Source organism: Canis aureus, chromosome X (assembly GCF_053574225.1).
Source record: "Canis aureus isolate CA01 chromosome X, VMU_Caureus_v.1.0, whole genome shotgun sequence".
Taxonomy (NCBI): Eukaryota; Metazoa; Chordata; class Mammalia; order Carnivora; family Canidae; genus Canis; species Canis aureus.
This window is the reverse complement of record NC_135649.1, coordinates 43,972,258-43,997,496: the sequence shown is the minus strand read 5'-3', so window position 1 is coordinate 43,997,496 and position 25,239 is coordinate 43,972,258. Positions and strand designations below refer to the sequence as shown.

The following is a 25,239-nucleotide window of genomic DNA, read 5'->3' as shown; positions in this document are numbered from 1 at the left end:
ATGAAAAAACAAGTTAAAAGAATGAAAAACTACATACCAAGCTAACATTAATTTTTTAAAAAGCATAAATGGCTATTATAATATCAGATGAAGATTTCAGAGCAAATAATACTACCAGGAATAACAAAGGTTATTTTGTAATAAAAAACGGATCAGTTAATGAAGAAGACATAAGAATTCTAAACATTTATGTCCTTAATAAACAATTCAACACACATGACCTTGCACCATTTCTTATTTATACATTTGATAGAATTTACCATTGAAATCATCTGGTCTTGGAGTTTTCCTTATGGTGATATTAATCTACTAACTAAATGTTTTTTTAGATGAAGGATTATTCATTTCATACAAATCTTGAGTGATTGGGCAGTGTCTTTAAAATATTTGTACATTTTCTTTAAGTTATTGAACTTATGGACATAAAATTTTCATAATATTCTATTACATTCCACCTGGACTCTACTTTTTACTTATCTACTCATTTATATATCTAACCCACCCATTAATCCATTTTGTTTTCTTTTTTTAATTTTTATTTATTCATAGAGACACAGAGAGAGAGAGAGAGAGGCAGAGACACAGGCAGAAGGAGAAGCAGGCTCCAAGCAGAGAGCCCGACGCGGGACTCGAACCCGGATCTCCAGGATCACGCCCTGGGCTGAAGGCTGTGCTAAATCGCTGCGCCACCGGGGCTGCCCCATTTTATTTTCAAAGTACATTGTGCATATCAGTAAACTTTTTTGTAAGTACTTCAGCATGCATGTCATTAGCTAGAATTTAATATTTGTTTAGTTTTTCTATTGTAAAATTTACAAAAAATGAAAATGAAAAACTCTGTACTAGATGTTTGCTGAGAATAACTGTATGTATATACCTGTGTAACATGAACACTTAAGACAAAAACATTGCCTTCCAAAAACCAAACAAAAACACTACCTTAACTTCATAATGCTCCTACATGTTCTTTTTTTGTTAAATGCTCTTTCAACTTGCAGAGGCAATCGCTGTTTTTTTTTTTTCCCACTGAAGCTTACTTATGCTTATGAAATTAAATTTTAACATAAATAAAAATATTACATACAAAGAAATACTTATGGAATTACTACTTTATCCTTGAACCTCAATTAACTGTCTTTGATACCTCTTGGTTTACGCATACACTGCTTTGAAACCCACTCCCCTAAAATGCAAATTGTGCTTCATTGCATCACTAATTAAAATCTCTAAATTATTTCTATTTTTTAAAATATTTAATTAATTTATTTATTCATGAGAGACACATAGAGGTGGAGACACAGACGGTGGGAGAAGCAAGCTCGTTACAGGGAGCCTAATGTGGGACTAGATCCCAGATCCCGGGATCACTCCCTGAGCTGAAGGCAGATGCTCAACCGCTGAGCCACCCAGGCGTCCCTAAATGATTTCTATTTTAAAAAAGAACTTCTTTGTGAATTTATGGTCTTAGTGGGGTCATATTTTGGTAGTGGATATTGCTGACATTAGTGATTTATTTCTATTAATTATGTTTTAAAAGAAATACAAAGTAACGGGATCCCTGGGTGGCGCAGCGGTTTGGTGCCTGCCTTTGGCCCAGGGCGCGATCCTGGAGACCCGGGATCGAGTCCCACGTCGGGCTCCCGGTGCATGGAGCCTGCTTCTCCCTCTGCCTGTGTCTCTGCCTCTCTCTCTGTGACTATCATAAATAAATAAAAAAAAATTTAAAAAAAAAAGAAATACAAAGTAACTAAAGCGCTTATTGTTATTTTCCTAGTACAATGTATACTTTAGGAAGAAGGAGTAGGTGAGGGATACATAAGGTCTTCAGCTGTACATTTCACATTATGCTATAGAAAACCGGAGACTCAGTCACATTTCTCCTTTAGCAACTGGCTCCCTGTTAGGTACCATAGTGAGGTAACACTGAGAAGGGGTTTGCAACTTCCTGTCTGCTTCCTGTGCCTCTCAGTTTCACCCCAACAAAGGTTTTCATTTAACTAGGGCCATGTGGTTTCTGTAAGGACACCAATTTTGCAGTTTTTCTGACTTTTCTAAAAGTCATTGCACGCGAATGACTTTTCTCTCCTCAGAGATCTGAACCCAACCCAGGGGACGCTCTGCTGAGATCCTAAGGCTCAGCACTACCTGAGCAACTCATCCTCCATAGAGGTTGAGTGCCAGGTATGCATCAAGGTCCCTGCTCAGCACATTTAAAAACCACCACTAACTAGGTAGCCCCCTTTCCACAGAGGTCTGAGTCCCAGCACTGAGAGGCCCTTCTTCCATATTATGGTTCTCCAGAAACCCGAGGTCTTCCCTTGGTTTACCCAGCTCTAAGGGTGCAAGCTCTCTCCTATTATTTTCTTATTTTGTTTATTAATGTTATTTTCTTTCATTTTCTTCATGGTAAATGTATTCTTTAATTCTCATCCTCTATTTCACAAATTCCCCCATTTGCTTCCCCTCTGATAAACATTGGTTTGTTCTCTATAGTTAAGAATCTCGTTCTTGCTTTGTCTCTTCTTTTCCTTGGCTCATTTGTTCCTTAAATTCCACATATAAGTGAAATCATATGGTGTTTGTCTTTCTCTGACTTTTTCCGCTCAGTATTATACTCTGTAGTTCTATCCATGTTGTTGCAAATGGCAAGATTTCATTCCTTTTGAGAGCTAAATAATATATATATGACACCACACCTTTATCCATTCATCAATCAATGGACACATGGGCTGCTTCCATAATTTGGCTATTGTAAATAACGCTGCCATAAACATAGGGATGCATATATTATTTTGAGTCAATGTTTCTATATTTTTTGGGTAAATAACCAAGTAGTGTGATTACTGGATCATAGGGTAGTTCTATTTTTAATTTTTTGAGGAAACTCCATACTCTTTTTCACAATGGCTGCACCAATTTTCATCCTCACCAGCAGTGCAAGAGAGTTCCTTTTTCTGCATATCCTTGCCAACAATTGTTTATTCCATACAAATTTTTTTATCTTATGTGGTTCCATACAAATCTTAGGATTATTTGTTCTAGTTCTGTGAAAAATACTGTTGGTATTTTGATAGAGATTTCAGTAGGGATGTAGATTGCTTTGGGTAGAATAGACATTTTCACAATATTTGTTCTTCCAACTCATGAGCATAGAATATCTTTCCATTTCTCTACATCACCTTGAACTTCTTTCATCAGTGTTTTATAGTTTTCAGAGTACAGGTCTTTCACCTCTTTCGTTAAGTTTATTCTGAGATATTTTATTTTTGGTGTGATTATAAATGGGATTCTTTTTCTTAATTTTACTTTCTGCTGCTTCATGATTAGTGTATAGCAATGCAGCAGATTTCTGTACATTGATTTTGTATCATACGACTTTACTGAATTCATTTATCAGTTCTAGTATTGTTTCGGTGGAGTCTGAGGTTTTCTCTATTTAGTATCATGTCATCTGCAAATAGCAAGAGTTCTACTTCTTCCTTACCAATTTGGATGTTTTTTATTCCCTCTTCTTGTCTCATTCCTGTGATGAAGATTTCCAGTACTATGTTAAATAAAAGTGGTGAGGGGTACGTGGGTGGCTTAGTTGGTAAGTGTCTGCCTTTGGCTCAGGTCATGATCCAAGGGTCCTAGGATTGAGCCCCGCCTCGGGATTCCTGCTCAGTGTTAAGACTGCCTTTCCCTTTCCTCCCTTCTCATGTTCTCTCTCGTTATTTCTGTCTCTCTGTTGCTCTCAAATAAATAAAACAATTTAGAAAGAAAGAAGGAAAGAAAGAAAGAAGAAAGAAAAAGAAAGAAGAAAGAAAGAAAGAAAGAAGAAAGAAAGAAAGAAAGAAAGAAAGAAAGAAAGAAAGAAAGAAAAAGAAGAAAGAGAAAGAAGAAGAAAGAAAGAAAGAAAGAAAGAAAGAAAGAAAGAAAGAGAAAGAAGAAAGAAAGAAAGAAAGAAAGAAAGAAAGAAAGAAAGAGAAAGAAAGAAAGAAAGAAGAAAGAAAGAAAGAAAGAAAGAAGAAAAAGAAAGAAAGAAAGAAAGAAAGAAAGAAAGAAAGAAAGAAAGAAAGAAAGAAAGAAAGAAAGAAAGATAGAAGTGAGAGTGGACATCTTTGCCTTGCTCCTGACCTTAGGTGGAAAGCTCTCAGTTTTTCACCAGAGTATGGTTTTGGCTGTGGGGTTTTTATATAAGGTCTTTATTATGAGATATGTTCCCTTTAGACCTACTTTGCAGACGGTTTTTATTATGAATGAATGGTGTACTTTACTAAATGCTTCTTCTGTATCTATTGAAGTGAACATAGAGTCTTTATCCTTTTTTCTTATTGATGTGACATATCACATTGGTTGTTTTGTGAATATTAAACCACCCTTGCATCCCAGAAATAAATACCCCTTGATCGTGATGTATGATTTTTTATTATATTGTTGGATTCAGTTTGCTGAATTTGTTGAGGATTTTTGCATCTACCTTAATGAGGGATATTGGCCTGTAGTTCTGTTTTTGTGATGTCTTTATCTGGTTTAGCAATCAAGGTGATACTGGCCTTATCGATGAATTCGGAAGTTCTCCTTCCTCTTGTATTTTTTGAAATAGCTTTAAGAATGAGTATTAACTCTTCCTTAAATGTTTGGTAGAATTCCCTTGTGAAGCTATCTGGTCCTGGACTTTTGTTTTGGGGGAGTTTTTTTATTACTGATCCAACTTCCTTTTGGATTATTGGTTCATTCAAATTTTCTATTTCTTCCCACCTTAGTTTTGGTAGGTTATATGTCTCTAGGAATTTATCCACTTCTTCTAAGTTGTCAAATTTATTGGCATATAGATTTTCATAATATTGTCTTATGCTTGTTTGTATTTCTGTGGTGTTAGTTGTTATTTCTCCTCTTTCATTAGTAATTTTATTTATTTGGGTACTGTCTCTTTTTTTAATGAGTCTTACTAGAGGTTTACCAATTTTGTTGATATTTCAAAGAATCAGCTCCTGGTTTCATTGATCTGTTCTATTGTTTTTTTTTCAGTTTCTCTATCATTTATTTCTGTTCTAATCTTTATTATTTCCTGCCTTTTCATGGTTTTTGGTTTTGTGTGTTCTTTTCCTAGCTCCTTAAGGTATAAGGTTAAGGTTGTTTGAGACTTTTCTTGCTTCTTGAGACAGGCCTGTGTGGCTATAAACTTCCATCTTAGAACCACTTTTGCTGCATCCCAAAGATTTTGGACTATTGTGTTTTCATTTTGGTGTCATTCTTTCACAGGGGCCATCCTAATCTTCTCTGTATCATTCCAATTTTAGTGTATGTGCTGCTAAACAATTTTACTTCTTCTTATATTTTTTGGTTGACCATTGTTGAGGGGCATGTTGTTGAACCTATATGTATTTGTGCTCTTTCAATATTTTTTTCTTGTAATTGATTTCTAGTTTCATAATATTGTGATTAGAAAAGACACACAGGGGGCACCTGGGTGGCTCAGTGGTTGAGCATCTGCCTTTGGCTCAGGTTGTGATTCTGGGGTCCTGGGATTGAATCCTACATTGGGCTTTTGGCAGGGAGGCTTCCTTCTTCTTCTGCCTATGTCTCTGCCTCTCTCTCTCTGTCTCTTATGAATAAATAAATAGAATATTTTTTAAAAAGAAAAGAAAAGATGCACAGGATGAATTACGTGATCTGCTCTGGAAAATGTTCTGTGTGCACTTGAAAAGAATGTGTATTCTGCTATTTTAGGATGGAATGTTCTGAATATATCTGTTAAATCCATCTGGTCTAGTGTGTCATTCAAGGCCACACTTGATTTTCTGTTTGTGGACGATCTGTTAAAATTCCCTACTATTGTATTACTATTGATTATTTCTTTTATATTTGTTATTAACTGTTTTATGTATTTAGTGCTTCCATGTTGGGTGCATAAATATTTATAATTTTTATAACCTCTTGTTGAATTGTCCCATTTATCATTACATAGTATTCTTCTTTGTTTCTTGTTATAGTCTTTGTTTTAAAATCTACCTTGTTGGGGTGCCTGGGTGGCTCAGATGGTTAAGAGTCTGCCTTTGCTCAGGTCATGATCTCAGGGTCCTGGGATTGAGTCCCATGTTGGGATCCCTGCCCAGCGGGGTGTCTGCTTCTCCCTCTCACTCTGCCTCTCCCCCTGCTCATACTCACATGCCCTCCCTAAAATAAATAAATAAAATCTTTTAAAACTTTTTTAAAAAAAATCTATCTTGTCTGATATAAGTATTGCTACTTTCCTTTCTTTTGGCATCCATTTATGTCATAAATGTTTCTCCATCCCCTCACTTTCCATCTGCAGGTGTCTTTTGGTCTGAAATGAGTCTCTTGTGGGCAACATATAGATGGATCTTGTTTTTAATCCATTCTATCATCCTATGTCTTTTGATTAGAGCATTTAATCCATTTACCCACAGAGTAATTACTGATAAATGTGTATTTATTGTTGTTTTGTTACTTATTTTATGATTGTTTCTATAGATTTTCTCTGATCCTTCTTTTACTGTCTTTTATGATTTGTTGACTTTCTTTAGTGATATACTTGGATCCCTTTCTCTTTATTCTTTGCATACTTCATGGTTGATTCATGGTTACCATTAGGTTTGTATATAACATCTTCTGCATATAGAAGTCATTTTTTTGCATATAGAAGTCTTAATTAAGTTTATGGCTGCTTAAGTTTAAACCCATTCTTTAGTCCACTCCCTCCCACATTTTGGCTATATGGTTTCATATTTTACATTTTCTTATTTTATGAATCTTTTGACTGATTTTTACATAAATATTTTTACTGCTTTTTTTAACTTTTCATATTTTTCACTTCTGGTCTTCTGTCCCCCTTAATATTTCTTGTAGGGCTGGTCTAGTGGTCATAAACCCCTTTAGTTTTTGTCTGAGAAACTATCTCTCCCTCTATTCTGAATGATAGCCTTGCTGGATAGCACATTCTTGGCTGCAGGGTTTTCCCTTTCAGTACTTTGAATATATCATGCCATTCTAGTCTGGCCCACAAAGTTTCTGCTAAAAAATCTCCTGATAGCCTCATCAAGTTTCTCTTGTATGTAACTGCCTTTTTTTCCTGCTGCTTTTTGTCATTTTAATTACTATGTATCTTGGTGTAGACTTGTTTGGGTTGAAGTTTGGGGGGGGGGGATCTCTGTGCCTCCTAGATCTGGATCTCTGCTTCCTTCTCCAGATTAGGGAAGTTTTCAGTTATTATTTCTTCAAATAAATATTCTGCCCCCTTGTCTAAGCTTCTTCTTTTGATATCCCTACAATGTAGATGTTATTACACTTGATGGAATCACTGTTTTCTGTAAGACCATTTTCAATTTCCTTACTTTTCTTTCCCCTCCTTTGCTCAGCTTGGTTATTTTCCATTACTCTGTCTTCTAGGTCAGTAGTTTGTTCCCCTGCTTCATCTAGCGTGCTATATCTTCCAAGAAGTGTATATTTTTAGAATATTTTATTTATTTATTTAAGAGAGAGAGAATGCAAATGAGGAGAGGGGCAGGAGAGGGAGAGAATCTCAAGCAGACTCCACACTGAGCACAGAGCCTGACAAAGGGCTGAGTCCCACTACCCCCAAGATCATGACCTGGGCCCAAACCAAGAGTTGGACACTCAATCAAGTGGGCCACCCACGCACACCACTGTGAAGTATATTTTTAATTTTATTTTATTGTGTTCTTAATCTCTGATTGGCTCTTTTTTTATCTCTGTGTTAAGGGTTTCAATGAAGTCTTCCACTCTGTTCTCTAGTCCAGAATATCTTTATGATCATTACTTTAAATTCTCTATCTGGCATATTACTTATATATGTTTCACTTTAATCTCTTGCTGTGGTTTGGGCCTATTCTTTCATTTGGGGGGTGTTTCTCATCTCCTTATTTTGTCTGACTTTCTGTGTCTGTATATGTGTTCAAGAACATCAGCTGTTTCTCTTGCTCTTAACAGTAATAGCCTTGTGAAGAAGTGGTCCTGTAGTGCCCTGCAGTGCAGTATTCCCTGTTCCCTAGGTCCTGGTGCTTCAATGCATGTCTCCTATGTATGTTGTGTGTACTCTGTTGTTGAGTCTTGACCTTTTTTCCCTTGAGTAGAGTTGTCTGTAGAGGTTCTCTTTACCTATTGTGTGCAGCAGGGGTCAGCACTTTTTAACAAGGTGTTTGATGGCTTGCTTACAAAATGAGACCCACTACCACTGCAGCCAGAACTGAGGCCCCATAAGAGGCATGGGTCAGGAGGCATGGTAATGCTGAGGCTTGCACTGGTCTTCTGGGGGAGGGGACCACAGTGCAGGGACTCAGGTGAGCAACTGGGAAGGGTGGATTAGGGGAAGCATAGGGTAGAGAGTCTCTTGTAACCAAGTTAGGTATGGAGTGTTGGCTCTGTGCTGGTTTCCGAAGGTGGCCATTGTTTATGCTGGGAAGTAGGGGAGGGAAATGGCACCTGCCAGCTCCTTTATTCCTGGAATGGTCTCCCTGTAATCCTTGTGTCTCTAGGCCATGCTCTGAAATGAGCAAATCACTCTGCCTCCTGTCTGTCCTCATCTCTTTTTCAAACTCCTGGTTCTACAAGGTATCTGCACAGGATATTTGTTGTGCTATCTATTGGGTTCTCCCAGAGCCAAACCCTCTGATTTTTCAAATTCCAAGCTTTAAGTTCTGCTGGCTTTAAGAACTCATGAAAATCCACCCCTTCTTACTTTCAAAGGCAAATATTAGAGAGATTCGTCTTCCCTGTTCCTGGGCTCCCTGGTATTAAAGTTTGTTTTCTGTCCATGTCTGTAACCACCAACTGCCCTCCTAACTTGTTTGGCCCCAGTCAGTTTTGCTCCCAGATCATGTTTCACCCTTCCTGTGTTCTTCAATGTGGCCTCTTCCCTGCTTTTAGCTATGGGATTTGTTCTATCAGTCTTTGAGTCATTTCCCAGGTTCTTTATTCTGATATGGATGTTATCTAGTTGTATCCATGGGACAAGGTGAGCTTAGGATCTTCCTACTTTGCCATCTCTCTTCTACTCTTCTTGGTACCTCATTGTTCTGTTTTAGCATTTTTAATCTTTTTTTAATTTATATTTTATTGGTGTTCAATTTACCAACATACAGAATAACCCCCAGTGCCCGTCACCCATTCACTCCCATCCCCCGCCCTCCTCCCCTTTTACCACCCCTAGTTCGTTTCCCAGAGTTAGCAGTCTTTACGTTCTGTCTCCCTTTCTGATATTTCCCACACTTCTTCTCCCTTCCCTTATATTCCCTTTCACTATTATTTATATTCCCCAAATGAATGAGAACATATAATGTTTGTACTTCTCCGACTGACTTATTTCACTCAGCATAATACCCTCCAGTTCCATCCACATTGAAGCAAATGGTGGGTATTTGTCATTTCTAATAGCTGAGTAATATTCCATTGTATACATAAACCACATCTTCTTTATCCACTCATCTTTCGATGGACACCGAGGCTCCTTCCACAGTTTGGCTATCGTGGCCATTGCTGCTATAAACATCGGGGTGCAGGTGTCCCGGCGTTTCATTGCATCTGTATCTTTGGGGTAAATCCCCAACAGTGCAATTGCTGGGTCGTAGGGCAGGTATATTTTTAACTGTTTGAGGAACCTCCACACAGTTTTCCAGAGTGGCTGCACCAGTTCACATTCCCACCAACAGTGCCAGAGGGTTCCCTTTTCTCCACATCCTCTCCAACATTTGTTGTTTCCTGCCTTGTTAATTTTCCCCATTCTCACTGGTGTGAGGTGGTATCTCATTGTGGTTTTGATTTGTATTTCCCTGATGGCAAGTGATGCAGAGCATTTTCTCATGTGCATGTTGGCCATGTCGATGTCTTCCTCTGTGAGATTTCTGTTCATGTCTTTTGCCCATTTCATGATTGGATTGTTTGTTTCTTTGGTGTTGAGTTTAATAAGTTCTTTATAGATCTTGGAAACTAGCCCTTTATCTGATATGTCATTTGCAAATATCTTCTCCCATTCTGTAGGTTGTCTTTGAGTTTTGTTGACTGTATCCTTTGCTGTGCAAAAGCTTCTTATCTTGATGAAGTCCCAATAGTTCATTTTTGCTTTTGTTTCTTTTGCCTTCATGGATGTATCTTGCAAGAAGTTACTATGGCCGAGTTCAAAAAGGGTGTTGCCTGTGTTCTTCTCTAGGATTTTGATGGAATCTTGTCTCACATTTAGATCTTTCATCCATTTTGAGTTTATCTTTGTGTCTGGTGCAAGAGAGTGGTCTAGTTTCATTCTTCAGCATGTGGATGTCCAATTTTCCCAGCACCATTTAGTGAAGAGACTGTCTTTCTTTCAATGGATAGTCTTTCCTACTTTATCGAATATTAGCTGACCATAAAGTTCAGGGTCCACTTCTGGGTTCTCTATTCTGTTCCATTGATCTATGTGTCTGTTTTTGTGCCAGTACCACACTGTCTTGATGACCACAGCTTTGTAGTACAACCTGAAATCTGGCATTGTGATGCCCCCAGATATGGTTTTCTTTTTTAAAATTCCCCTGGCTATTCGGGGTCTTTTCTGATTCCACACAAATCTTAAAATAATTTGTTCTAACTCTCTGAAGAAAGTCCATGGTATTTTAATAGGGATTGCATTAAACGTGTAAATTGCCCTGGGTAACATTGACATTTTCACAATATTAATTCTGCCAATCCATGAGCATGGAATATTTTTCCATCTCTTTGTGTCTTCCTCAATTTCTTTCAGAAGTGTTCTATAGTTTTTAGGGTATAGATCCTTTACCTCTTTGGTTAGGTTTATTCCTAGGTATCTTATGCTTTTGGGTGCAATTGTAAATGGGATTGACTCCTTATTTTCTCTTTCTTCAGTCTAATTGTTAGTGTATAGAAATGCCACTGATTTCTGGGCATTGATTTTGTATCCTGCCACGCTACCAAATTGCTGTATGAGTTCCAGCAATCTTGGGGTGGAGTCTTTTGGGTTTCTTATGTAGAGTATCATGTCATCGGCGAAGAGGGAGAGTTTGACTTCTTCTTTGCCAATTTGAATGCCTTTAATGTCTTTTTGTTGTCTGATTGCTGAGGCTAGGACTTCCAGTACTATGTTGAATAGAGGTGGTGCGAGTGGACATCCCTGTCTTGTTCCTGATCTTAGGGGAGAGGCTCCCAGTGCTTCCCCATTGAGAATGATATTTGCTGTGGGCTTTTCATAGATGGCTTTTAAGATGTCGAGGAATGTTCCCTCTATCCCTACACTCTGACGAGTTTTGATCAGGAATGGATGCTGTATTTTGTCAAATGCTTTCTCTGCATCTAATGAGAGGATCATATGGTTCTTGGTTTTTCTCTTGCTGATATGATGAATCACACTGAGTGTTTTACGAGTGTTGAACCAGCCTTGTGTCCCGGGGATAAATCCTACTTGGTCATGGTGAATAATTTTCTTAATGTACTGTTGGATCCTATTGGCTAGTATCTTGTTGAGAATTTTTGCATCCATGTTCATCAGGGATATTGGTCTGTAATTCTCCTTTTTGGTGGGGTCTTTGTCTGGTTTTGGAATTAAGGTGATGCTGGCCTCATAGAACGAATTTGGAAGTACTCCATCTCTTTCTATCTTTCCAATCAGCTTTAGGAGAATAGGTATGATTTCTTCTTTAAACGTTTGATGGAATTCCCCTGGGAAGCCATCTGGCCCTGGACTCTTGTGTCTTGGGAGGTTTGTGATGACTGCTTCAATTTCCTCCCTGGTTATTGGCCTGTTCAGGTTTTCTATTTCTTCCTGTTCCAGTTTTGGTAGTTTGTGGCTTTCCAGGAATGCGTCCATTTCTTCTAGATTGCCTAATTTATTGGCGTATAGCTGTTCACAATATGTTTTTAAAATCGTTTGTATTTCCTTGGTGTTGGTAGTGATCTCTCCTTTCTCATTCATGATTTTATTAATTTGAGTCTTCTCTCTCTTCTTTTTAATAAGGCTGGCTAATGGTTTATCTATCTTATTAATTCTTTCAAAGAACCAACTCCTGGTTCTGTTGATCTGTTCCACAGTTCTTCTGGTCTCGATTTCGTTGAGTTCTGCTTGAATCTTTATTAACTCTCTTCTTCTCCTGGGTGTAGGATCTATTTGTTGTTTTTTCTCTAGGTGCTTTAGGTGTAAGGTTAGCTTTTGTATTTGAGTTCTTTCCAGTTTTTGAATGGATGCTTGTATTGCGATGTATTTCCCCCTTAGGACTGCTTTTGCTGCATCCCAAAGATTTTGAACGGTTGTATCTTCATTCTCATTAGTTTCCATGAATCTTTTTAATTCTTCCTTAATTTCCTGGTTGACCCTTTCATCTGTCAGCAGGATGGTCCTTAACCTCCACGTGTTTGAGGTCCTTCCAAACTTCTTGTTGTGATTTAGTTCTAATTTCAAGGCATTATGGTCTGAGAATATGCAGGGGACAATCCCAATCTTTTGGCATCGGTTCAGACCCGATTTGTGACCCAGTATGTGGTCTCTTCTGGAGAAAGTTCCATGTGCACTTGAGAAGAATGTGTATTCAGTTGAGTTTGGATGTAAAGTTCTGTAGATATCTGTGAAAACAATCTGGTCCAGTGTATAATTTAAAGCTCATGTTTCTTTGGAGATGTTGTGCTTAGAAGACCTATCGAGTATAGAAAGAGCTAGATTGAAGTCACCAAGTATAAGTGTATTATTAAATTCTCAGTATTTCTTCACTTTGGTTATTAATTGATTTATATATTTGGCAGCTCCCACATTCGGGGCATATATATTGAGGATTGTTAAGTCCTCTTGTTGGATAGATCCTTTAAGTATGAGATAGTGTCCCTCTTCATCTCTCACTACAGTCTTCGGGGTAAATTTTAGTTTATCTGATATAAGGATGGCTACTCCTGCTTTCTTTTGAGGACCATTTGAATGGTAAATGGTTCTCCAACCTTTTATTTTCAGGCTGTAGGTGTCCTTCTGTCTAAAATGAGTCTCTTGTAGACTAGCATTTTTAATCTTATAGTAATTGTTAAATCAAATAACTATTAAAATGTATTTTAAATAAGTGTTGTGGTTTCTTATTTCGTGACTGGACATGATACACATACACTTTTTATTCTAATCACTTTCGCAGTTTTCTCTTTTCTTTGGTTTTGGCAGCATCACTATGATATACCTAGTTGTGGTTTTCCTGATATTTATTTAGCTTAGGGTTTGTATCTTTTCTTCAATCTGTGACTTTTTAATTTTCATTACTCACAGAAAATTCTAGGCCATTGTATCCTCAGGTGTTGCTTTTGTCCAATTCTTTCTTCCTTTTTATATTATAACTCCTGTTTCACATTTCCCATCCTCACTAAAATTTTTTTCTCCTCATGAGAGTTCTGGTGACTGTTGTAATTGGGCAATTTTCATGCTTTATATAGATCTCTGTCTAATAAAATATTTACTCACATGTATTACATAGGTTCTACTTTCTCATCTGAGTCTTCTTTATCTCCAGGTTTTAACTTTTTTTCATAGAACTCTAGTTCTATTTAGAAAACATTCTTTAGGAGCACCTGGGTATCATAATTGGTTAAGCATCCAATTCTTGGTATCAGCTCAGGTCATGATCTCATGCTTGTGGGATTGAGCCCCATGTCCTGCTCAGCACAGTCTGCTTGGGATTCTCTCTCTCCCTCTGCCAGTCCTGCTCACTCTCTCTCTCTAAAATAAATAAATAAATCCTTAAAAAAAGAAAAAAGAAAACATTTCCAAAATGAGATACCACCTCACACCAGTGAGAATGGGGAAAATTAACAAGGCAGGAAACAACAAATGTTGGAGAGGATGCGGAGAAAAGGGAACCCTCTTACACTGTTGGTGGGACTGTGAACTGGTGCAGCCACTCTGGAAAACTGTGTGGAGGTTCCTCAAACAGTTAAAAATAGACCTGCCCTACGACCCAGCAATTGCACTGTTGGGGATTTACCCCAAAGATACAGATGCAATGAAACGCCGGGACACCTGCACCCCGATGTTTATAGCAGCAATGGCCACGATAGCCAAACTGTGGAAGGAGCCTCGGTGTCCAACGAAAGATGAATGGATAGAGAAGATGTGGTTTATGTATACAATGGAATATTACTCAGCTATTAGAAAGGACAAATACCCACCATTTGCTTCAACGTGGATGGAACTGGAGGGTATTATGCTGAGTGAAGTAAGTCAGTCGGAGAAGGACAAACATTATATGTTCTCATTCATTTGGGGAATATAAATAATAGTGAAAGGGAATATAAGGGAAGGGAGAAGAAATGTGTGGGAAATATCAGAAAGGGAGACAGAACGTAAAGACTGCTAACTCTGGGAAACGAACTAGGGGTGGTAGAAGGGGAGGAGGGCGGGGGGTGGGAGTGAATGGGTGACGGGCACTGGGTGTTATTCTGTATGTTAGTAAATTGAACACCAATAAAAAAAATGAATAAAAAAATAGAATCTTAAAAAAAATAAAAAATAAAAAAAAATAAATAAATAAATAGAACTCTATGTATGTAACTTTTTAGGATTGGCATAATTTTCTGGAGATTCATCTAGATTGTTGCACATATCAGTAATTGTTGCTATTTATTACTGGATAATATCAGTTCATTTAACCATTTACCCACCAAGGGACATCTGGGCTAATTCCAGTTTGGGGCTATTACAAATAAAGCTATAATGAACATTGATATAAAGTTTTTGTTTGTGTAAACTTAGGTTTCCATTTCTATGAGACAAATGCTTAGGAGTGCAATTGCTGGGTCATATGGCAGTTGCATATTTAGTTTTATAAGAAACTGCCAAATTGTTTTTCAGAGTGGCTGAACTATTTAACATTCGCACTAGTAATGTCTGATGACGTTTCTATGATGTCACTGTTTTTTAAATTTTAGCTATACTGATAAATGAGTAGTGATATTCATCATGGCTTTAATTTACATTTTCTTAATGGCCAACTATGTTTAACATCTTTCCAAGTGCTTATTTGCCATCTGTACATCCCTTTTAGTGAAATATCTTTTCACATCTTTTACCCATTTTCTAATTGTATTTTTTGTGTATTTGCTGTTTTGAAGGTTCTTTATGTAGTCTTGATACAAGTCTTTTGTTGAATATGAGGTTGCAAATAATTTATCCCTGTCTGTAGCTTATATTTCATCTTCTCAACAGGGTCTTTTGCAGAGCAATAGTTTTAAATTTGTATTAGGTCCTGCTAATTAATTTTTCCTTTGCTCTTGGCACCTTGCATAAGACCTATTTGCCCAGTCTATATCCCCAAAAAAACATTCTCTTGGGTTTTTTTAAAATATTTTATTTATTCATTCATGAGAGACACAGAGAGAGAAAGGCAGTGACACAGGCAGAGGGAGAAGCAGGCTCCATGCAGGGAGCCTGATGTGGGATTCTGGGATCATGACCTGAGCCAAAAGCAGACACTCAACCACTGAGCCACCCAGGCATCCCCATTCTCCTGTTTTTTAAAGGTTTTGTAGCTTTGCATTTTACATTGGGTTAATTTGTGTGTAAGCTATGAATTTTAGTTTTAGGGGTTTTGTTTTGTTGTTGCATATATATATGTCCAATTGCTCCAGCATCATTTGTTGAGAAGATATCCTTGCATTGAAATATTTTTGCACCTTTGTCAGCAATCAGTTGGCATATTTGTATAAGGTTATTTCCAGGTCCTCTTTCTGTTCCACAGATCTCTCCACCAATATCATATTGTCTAGATTACTGTACCTATATATTAATCCTTAATATTGTTACTCAAATTATTCAAGATTAGGCTATTGGGAGCTCTTTCAGTTGGCTCCTGTGTCCTTTGACATATCCCCATAGGGCTGTTTTTGAGCACTTCTTAATTTTTTGGCACTACAAGATATTCCAGGCTCATCTTTGCATTACCTAACACATCCCCTCAACCAGACATTTCTCTAAGGACTCTTGATATTTTTATTAGAGAGTTTCATTAGAAGTAAAAATATGAATGTTGGACGTGCTTATATTACTGGAGTGTCATTTCATCTAGGCCTTCTCAGCAGTCAGGGCTTAGAAATCTGTGTGTATATGCTAACCAAAGTATACACACATATCTATAGTTATTTCTATATTTATCCATCTGTATATTTAGCTAAACATGAGTTTGTACTGATGTTTCCAACTCTGATACATAATCAGAGAAAAGAACAGAACAGAAAAGAAAAGAACAGTTTTCTTTCTTTCCAGTCTGCATAATTTTAATTATTTATCTTATTTTACTAGGACTTCCAATATGATTTTGCATATGAGGGATAAGAGAAGACATTCTTGTCTTGTTCCCAATCTTTAGGGAAAAGACTTCCATCTTGTCCTGTTAAATATAACATTAGCTATTGGAGTTTTTCTTAACATTTATTTATTTTTTTAAAGATTTTATTATTTATTCATGAGAGACACACACAGAGAGAGGCAGAGACACAGGCAGAGGGAGAAGCAGGCTCCATGCAGGGAGCCCGACGTGGGACTCGATCCCGAGTCTCCAGGATCACACCCTGGGCAGAAGGTGGCGCTAAACCGCTGAGACACCCGGGCTGCCCATATTTATTTATTTTAGAGAGACATACAGGAGCACAGTGGGGAGAAGCAGAGGGAGGGGGAGAGAGAGTCTTAAGAGAGTCCATGCTGAGCACAGAGCCTGACTCGGGGCTCAATCTCATGACCTTGAGATTATAATCTGAGCTGAAACAAAGAGCTGGATGCTTAAACTGAGCCACTCAGTTACCCCTAAAATTTTTATTTTTTAATGAAAGGTATATTCTTTAAAATTCCAGTAGTGGGGCACCTGGGTGGTGTGGTTGGTAAGCATCCAACTCTTGGTTTCAGCTTAGGTCATAATCTCAGAGTCGAGATCAAGCCTAATATCGAGCCCTGTGCTCAGCATGGAGTCTGCTTAAGATTCTTTCTCCCTCTCCCTCTCCCTCTCTCCCTCTCTCTCTCTCAAACGAAAAAAAATACACACACATACATATGTGTGTGTGTATATAAATATCACTACTAACATGAAGATATATATATATATATATATAGATCTATATATATATATATATATATATATATATATATATATAAAATTACTAACATGAGGACATTCCCTCCATTCCTGAGTTTTGGAGTGTTGTGTTTTGTCAAATGCCTTTTCAGCAGCTATTAAAATAATCATATCCTTTTTTTTCTCAATCTATTAATGCATCACACTGACTGACTTACAAATGTCAAACCTGCTTTGCATTCCTGGAATGAATCCCCCTTGGTTAGCCATATTATCTGTTTAATACATTGCTAGATTTAAGTACTAATCTGTTGTTAGTTATTTTTGTGTCTATCTCATGAGATATTGGTCTGTGGTATTTTTCTTTAAATATCTTTATTTTCGGGCAGCCCGGGTGGCTCAGCGGTTTAGCGCTGCCTTCAGCCCAGGGTGTGATCCTGGAGACCCAGGATCGAGTCCCACGTCGGGCTCCCTGCATGGAGCCTGCTTCTCCCTCTGCTTCTCTTTCCTCTCTGTGTTTCTCATAAATAAATAAATAAAATCTAAAAAATCTTTATTTTTGGTATTAAGGTGAAACTCAACTCATAGACATGTTGGAAAGTGTTCCTTCTTCTATTTTCTGGAATTGACTGAGAAAAATCAGTATTATTTCTTTCTTAAAGGTTTGGTAGAATTTCCCAGTAAAACCATCTGAGTTAAGAATGGTGATTTATCTTTTTAAAATGTTTTTATCTAGTAATTCAATTTTAATAGTTACAAGGCTTTTAGGGTTATCCATTTATCTTTAAGTGAATTTTGGTAGTTTGTGTCTTTTAAAAGTATTGCTTTGATGGCAGGGCATTGGGGAAGGGAAGTATAATCTTCTGATAAAGTCTGATTCTCTAAGTGGGCCTGTGTCTCAGAGTCAGGGCTTTCAGAAATGTTTCTGTCTTTCCTCCAGGGGTATAGCTTTTTTTCCCATTTGTTCCTACTATCTCCCTTGGCTCAGTGGCCCCGATCTATTTCCTTAAAACCCTGTCTTCTATTGACTATATTTTTCTCCCTCTTAGGTGAAACATGAAGACAGAAAGCCTGAAAAGGGCCAGAATGGAGAGTTCTCTTCCTCCAGGTAGGATAAATTTTCAGTTCACTCTGGTGAGTCTTTCTTTTTTTTTTTTTTTTTAATCTTTTTATTGGAGTTCAATTTGCCAACATATGGCATAACATCCAGTGCTCTTCCCAAGTGCCCCCCTCAGTGCCCACCACCCAGTCACCCCAACCCCCCACCCACCTCCCCTTCCACTACCCCTTGTTCATTTCCCAGAGTTAGGTGTCTCTCATATTTTGTGGTGAGTCTTTCTGCTGGAAAATAGGCTTATGTTATGGAGAAGAGCCTGGGATGTTTTACAATTCTTACTTTTCCCTTCTGCCTTGTAGGGATAAGGCTCCACACAGGAGAACATGATAGGGAACCTGGTAGGTTCCTGAAAGAAAAGTCCATGAAAATGTGTGGAATCTTCTATGAACGCAGCCTCATGGAGTTCCTTACTCTCACGTTAACCCACATTCAGCCTCCAGCAATTCATTAAATTTGCTGGTAAATAAGTGGTTTTACTGCTTATGGCATCCAGCTACTTCTGCTCCAAGTTAGCGTATCTCAGATGCTATATATCTCAGAATGTACCTTTCTCCCAGATTTCAGTGTGGTGTCTTGCCCTATGACATCAGTTATCTGATGAGTCAAGGAAAATGATTGATTTCAGTTTGTCCACTGTTTTCCTATTGTGAAAATGGGAGTGATGACTTCCAAGCTCTTTACTGGTTAGGGTTAAAAACAGAAGTCCTCTTATTATCCTTTTTATGGCTTCAGACTCCATAATTATATGCACAATTTCATTCCTGATATTGATGATTTGAATTTTTATCATCTTTTAAGAAATAACATTTAATTTCATATATATAACAAATAACTTATGAAAATTTGCAATATTATATAATAATAATGTCCCAGTTCACTGCTTTCATCCATTCTAGTCCTCAACTGCCTTTATTTGTAACTCTTTCATTAGATTTGTGCATATTCTTCTATACATGTATTTGCAGTTATATCTTAATATCATTTGCTACATAAAAGGGGATGTTAAATTATATTATTACAAAAATTTTGTAATTTTTCTTTAAACATTATTTTTTCCCAATCTATGATAATACATTTGGATCTGACTCATTATTTTTGATAGATGCATACTATTCGATTTTGGCAATAGACCATAGATTTATTCATTTCCTTTTAATGGATTTCTTGTTTCTTTCTAGATTTTTTTAAATGACAAAAGATAATGAAAAAGTTCCCTGGAAGCATGGGCAGTCCCTTGTTTTTGAGCACAATTAAGGGATCTCTATAAGTGACAAAACAATTACTTGCCTAGTACCTTTACCTGAAATTTGATAATCATGAAAAATACTCTTACCATTTTAATCTGATACACCATTACTAAAATCATTACAGTGATATAGTCTTTATGGAAATCTCATCTTGAATTCTGGTTTTATGGATATTTAAGGGGTAAAGAAGCTTCTTTCAATAAAAGTTTACCTGCTGCAACTTTAGGCAGGAATATAAGTTCTGCTGAGGAAATGGTCTGTGAAAGGATGAGGATTCACATTGGAATTTTTAGAAATCCATCCAAATAAAAATTAGCGTATGAGGCTTTTTATCAAGTACAAATGTTGTTTTGTACAACTTTTGTTATTTCTTGAGAAGTGCCCTGGAAAGTTTCTTTATGGATGCAAATGTTCTGTAAATTATTTATTGTTCAGGGAAGAATTGAGAGATGGCCCTCCACATGGGAATAGGTTTTCATATTTTTGGACAAATAGTAAAATTAGACCAAGTAAAACAAGTCTAAAATTTTCCTTTTCCTTTAGAAACCTGTGGAAATTTCATGATTTAAAGGCACCCATTGCCATTTAATTATTATATATTTCTAACATTCCCAAAAGGCAAGACCTCTTTGAAGATAACAGTGTAATTTTGCTGAAGAACATAAGAGAAAACTTGTATAGTTGTAAATTGCAAAATGTATAGTTATAAATTATATTATAAATCTGTATAGCTATAACTTGGATAGTTATAATTTAATCTGTAATTTAGTGTCATCTGAATAGATTTTGAAATATTTTTAAAAGATTTTATTCATTTATTTACACAGAAAAAAGAGAGCACAAGCAGGGGTATCAGCAAGCAGAGGCAGAGGGAGAAGCAGGCTCCCTACTGAGCAGGGATTCTGATGCAGGGCTTGATCCCAAGACCCTGGAGTCATGACCTGAGCTGAGGGCAGATGCTCAACCAGTTGAGGTTGGTTTTGAAATATTTTTCAGGTGCCCCGATTTTGAAATATTTTTAATCTAAGTTTAACAAGGCTGTTCATCCATCTAGTGAAGAAGGAAAGTTGCAAAGTTATTATGTAGTTTTAAAAGAATATGAACTTAGACTTTCTTACAATATAGGTATTTGTTTATTCTTATTTTTATGAAATACTTGCCTTGAGGAAGACATTCCAAAGCTTATAGCTCACAAGAAGGTATGTTACTATTTAGCAAAAGATGATAAATACTGGTATCAATAGGGGCACCTGGGTGGCTCAGGGGTTGAGCATCTACCTTCAGCTAAGGTCGTGATCCCAGGGTCCTGTGATCGAGTTCCCACATCAGGCTTCCCACAGGGAGCCTGCTTCTCCCTCTGCCTGTCTCTGCCTCTCTCTGTCTCTCATGAATAAATAAATAAAATCTTTTAAAAATATATTGGTATCAATATCTGTCTATCTATCTATCTATCTATCTATCTATCTATCATCTATCATCTATCTCTAGCATCTAAGTATCTATCCATAGTTTGAGTAAAGAAAATGGTGTTCCTAGTGACATAGAATATAAGATGGAGGATATTTGGAAGACTGTAGGCAAATATGTGCTTCAAATGGAAGCAATGATAGAGTGAGAAGACAGGATAATTCAGTCTTTTTATCTTACAGACGTTTCTGATATTTTCTGCACATGTATTACTTTTGTAATCAGAAAAATAACTGAAATTAAAAATTTAAAATATGAACTAATTTACAAAGATTATGTAGACCCATATGAACAAGTGAAGATGTTTTAAAATGCTGTTTAGCTCACTAGAAGAACCATTTTTAATTTTTTAAATTTTTTTTAAATTTATTTATGATAGGCACACAGTGAGAGAGACAGGCAGAGACACAGGCAGAGGAAGAAGCAGGCTCCATGCACCGGGACCCCGACGTGGGATTCGATCCCGGGTCTCCAGGATCGTGCCCTGGGCCAAAGGCAGGCGCTAAACCGCTGCGCCACCCCGGGATCCCAAGAACCATTTTTAAACAGTATGTGAATATGTATTTGAATAAAATAAAAATCTGCAAGTATATAAACCTGAATTTTAACACTGACCATCTCTCTGTCATGGAATTTTTAATGATACAGTGTATATTTCCTTGATAGTCTTCAATATCTTATTTGATTTTTAGTGAGCAATTGTACAATCAAAAAAAAGTTGAAAATAGCATGTCTTTTGTTAACCCACATATGCACTATGTAGCCATGTCTTTACATGAGGGTGAAGTTTTTCATGGGCTGGAGAGTACTTCCTACTGTGACTGCTTTCCTGACCTACTGGGTTATCAATACCTGGATGTTCAAGTCACAGAGCTACCTTCAGTTAGGAGGTACCACTTATTCATGTATTAATATTATCTCAGGAGAAAGAAAAAAATAGGGGAATAGAGATACATTTTTGTCAGTTTTCGAAGTGTAATTTATGTACAATAAATCATACAAATTCAAAGTATAGAGTTCATTGAGTTTTGAAAAATATATACCTCCATTTAACCACCACCAAATTTAAGATAGAGAACATTTCCATCAACCTCAGAAGTTCCCTTTTGCCTCTATGCAGTCAATACTGCCTCTACCCACCCTAGGCAAACAGTAATATGATTTTGGTTATTATAGAGTAGTTTATATTTTCTAAAACTCTAAAAGAAGTCTAAAAGTGTGGAATTAGTGAGTCATGTGGTAAAATTATGTTTACATTTCTAATGAAAAGCTCAAACATACAAACCACACCACTATATTTCATCCCTGGAAAACAATTGCAGCTAGAGAATGAACCTGTATATCTGATTACTACTGATCCTTTTCTCAATTCAATTTGGCTACAGGTTTAATTCTAGTCTAGTCCAGACCTTCTATGTATCACACTGGGTACAAGATAACTGCTTCTTCCTGTACATTTCCTGATTATAGATCCTGTTTCTACATCCTTTGCCTAATAACAGCAGAAGTTCCCACTGAAAAATAGACTATATTTTCTCATCCATTGATTTTGAGTTTGTCCATTTTGTTGCATTGGCCAATGAGATGTGAGTGGTGGTGGCATGATCAGAGACCTGAAAAAGCACTTTGCATTTCAACCTTAATTCTTGCTCTTTGGCATCACTGTGAGAATATGCCAAGACTAACATAACAGGGCATAAAAGACAAGTGCACCAGAGCCAGGCAATCCTAGGTTTCTGAAATGAGGCCTATCCAAATCAGCCAACAGCCAAACAACACACATCCATGCAAGTGAGCCCAGCCATAATTAGGAAAACTGCCCAGGTGAATCCAGACTAAAATGCATACCTGCAGACTCATATTCTAAATATTCTCATATTCTCATATTGATATATGTCACTGAGGTCTGTTGGGTTTTTTTAATATAGCATTATTATGGCAATAGACAAGGAATGTAATGCTAAAATTGATATACCTTAAAAAATGATACTAGAATTAGGTCTCTTAGGGTAATGTGAACCTAAGATTAACAAAATGAATTTTAAATAAGGGAGATGAAGACCTCCCAACCCATCACTACATTCCATACTCAGATTAATAAAGTCAGAGAAAATTGGGCAGACCCGGTGGCCCAGCGGTTTAGCACCGCCTTTGGCACAGGGTGTGATCCTGGGGGCCCGGGATTGAGTCCCACGTCGGGCTCCCTGCATGGAGCCTACTTCTCCCCCTGCCTGTGTCTCTGCCTCTCTCTCTCCATGAATAAATAAATGCAATTTTTAATAATAATAATAATAATAAAAGTCAGAGAAAATAGATGCAGTATAAAACATCTTATCTAGTGTTATGAGGAAACTAGTCTCATGACTGGGAAGTCCAAAAATGAGAACCCCTATTTTTCTGTATCCATAGCAGGTGAACATATTCTATCAGTTATTACTCCTTTATGGACTAGGAATCTGGTCTTTCTTATAGAACACAGGTAGGAGGCCTTAACCAGACTCTATACATTCCAATGATAAGCATTTTAAACATTAAACCTCTCTCTCACAATTTAGCCCCCCAAAAAGTAGAAAATACAAACATGTGTTCAAGGCAGAGCTGCAGCCAGCATTGCTAATTAGTAAGAAATTAGATCCTAGAACATCACTCAGCTACAACCACCATGCCTGTATGCAAACCTTCCTGAGTACACAGGAAGTTCCACCAGCCTTGGCTAAAGAGGAGTATGTATTTAAGTTAATGTATGATGTTTTATGGTTGTGATTTTTGCCCAAAATATTTAATGTATATATTTCTGCAACTTAAAAAAAATTACATAGGGGTACCTGGGTGTCTCAGTGGTTGAGTGTCTGCCTTCAGCTCAGGTCATGATCCCAGGGTCCTGGGATCGAGTCTTGCATCAAGCTCCCTACAGGGAGTCTGCTTCTCCCTCTGCCTATGTCTCTGCATCTCTCTCTGTCTCTCATGAATAAATAAAATCTTAAAAAAAATTTTACAAGGAGGCCTGGGTGGCTCAGTGGTTGAGCATCTGCTTTTGGCTCAGGGCATGATCCCGGATCCTGGGATCAAGTCCCACATCGGGCTCTCAGTGGAGAGCCTGCTTCTCCCTCTGCCTGTGTCTCTGACTCTCTGTGTCTCTCATGAATAAATAAATCCTAAAAAAATAAAATAAATAAAAATAAATAAAAAATTTTACATAACATCACATGATTCTATATCACTTTATGGCATTCAACCTATATGGTTTTTATTATTCTTTTAATAGTTACTTGGTTATTATCATGTCAATACAATGCAGATCACCATAGAAAAATTATAAAATAATGATAAAATTTTAATAAAAATATTTAGAACCACGTTTATCCAGAGATATCCACTGCTAATTTTATAGTGTATATCTATCCAAGTGTATCATATATGTGTATATGCATATAGGGAATTCAACCTAATGGCTTTGGCAGCAGCATTATTGCAGTTAATATTCTTGTATATGTTTCTGTATATTATGCTGTGTACTGTTTACTCACCTGCTATATGAAAATACATTTAACTTAGTATCTTCTCTCTTCTAAGAAAACAAAAAGCAGATTAGTGCACTTGCTTACCAGAGGTAAGACTGTGGCAGAGACAGACAAATGACAAACAAATGTCAAAGGAAGCAAATTGAAGAGGAGTAAAATGAAAGGCAGTTAGACAACTAAACATACCCATATACAGACAGCACTCTCCAGCCTATAGAAAATATCCTGTCACCTAAACGTGTGTGTGTGTGTGTGTGTGTGTGTGTGTGTGTGTGTGTGTAATAAAACTGTATAGGCTATTTTCAGCTCTATTTTAGTTAAAAAAAAACTGGTCAATAAATAATTTTAAAAGATGCTAAAAATTAAGAAAATATACATCCTCAGTGGTCAATTAAGATAATATTTGGATCTATGAACTTCTGAATTTTAGTATTTTATAGGAAAATTGTTATTTTGAACTTACCAATCTATTTTACAGATTCATCATAATTTGAGTATCATTTTGAAGAATATATGTTCATCTTTTAAGCTTTTAAGTTGCAGTTGCTTTTCTGTTTAAATGGTAATAAATTGTGGAGATATAAAAGCAAGAAAATGACAAAATGAGAATTTTATTTTTTTAATATTTTATTTATTTATTCATGAGAGACACAGAGAGTCAGAGACATAGGTAGAGGGGGAAGTTGCCTCCCTGCGGAGACCCCAATGTGGGACTCGATCCCAGGACCCTAGTATCACAACCTGAGCCAAAGGCAGATGCTCAACCGCTGATCCACCCAGGTGTCCCCAAAATGAAAATTTATTTTATTTTTTTTGAAAATTTTAAATTATCATGTCTGCTCACTCTAAGCCTTCTC

General features: G+C 37.0%; 1 long non-coding RNA gene and 1 other non-coding gene across 2 annotated transcripts in view; one reads left to right on the top strand and one right to left on the bottom strand.

The window, feature by feature from the left end:
- LOC144307673 (uncharacterized) overlaps nucleotides 1-21,791 on the top strand; it is a 96,983-nt gene extending 75,192 nt beyond the window's left edge. The window contains exons 2-4 of the long non-coding RNA XR_013374444.1: nucleotides 550-745; nucleotides 18,080-18,138; nucleotides 21,241-21,791. This is a non-coding gene — a long non-coding RNA (uncharacterized LOC144307673). The remainder of the gene's footprint in view (nucleotides 1-549; nucleotides 746-18,079; nucleotides 18,139-21,240) is intronic.
- Nucleotides 5,197-5,301, bottom strand: LOC144309276 (U6 spliceosomal RNA). Its single transcript, XR_013375332.1, has one exon. It is a non-coding gene; the product is annotated as a U6 spliceosomal RNA (small nuclear RNA).
- Nucleotides 21,792-25,239: the final 3,448 nt, after the last annotated feature.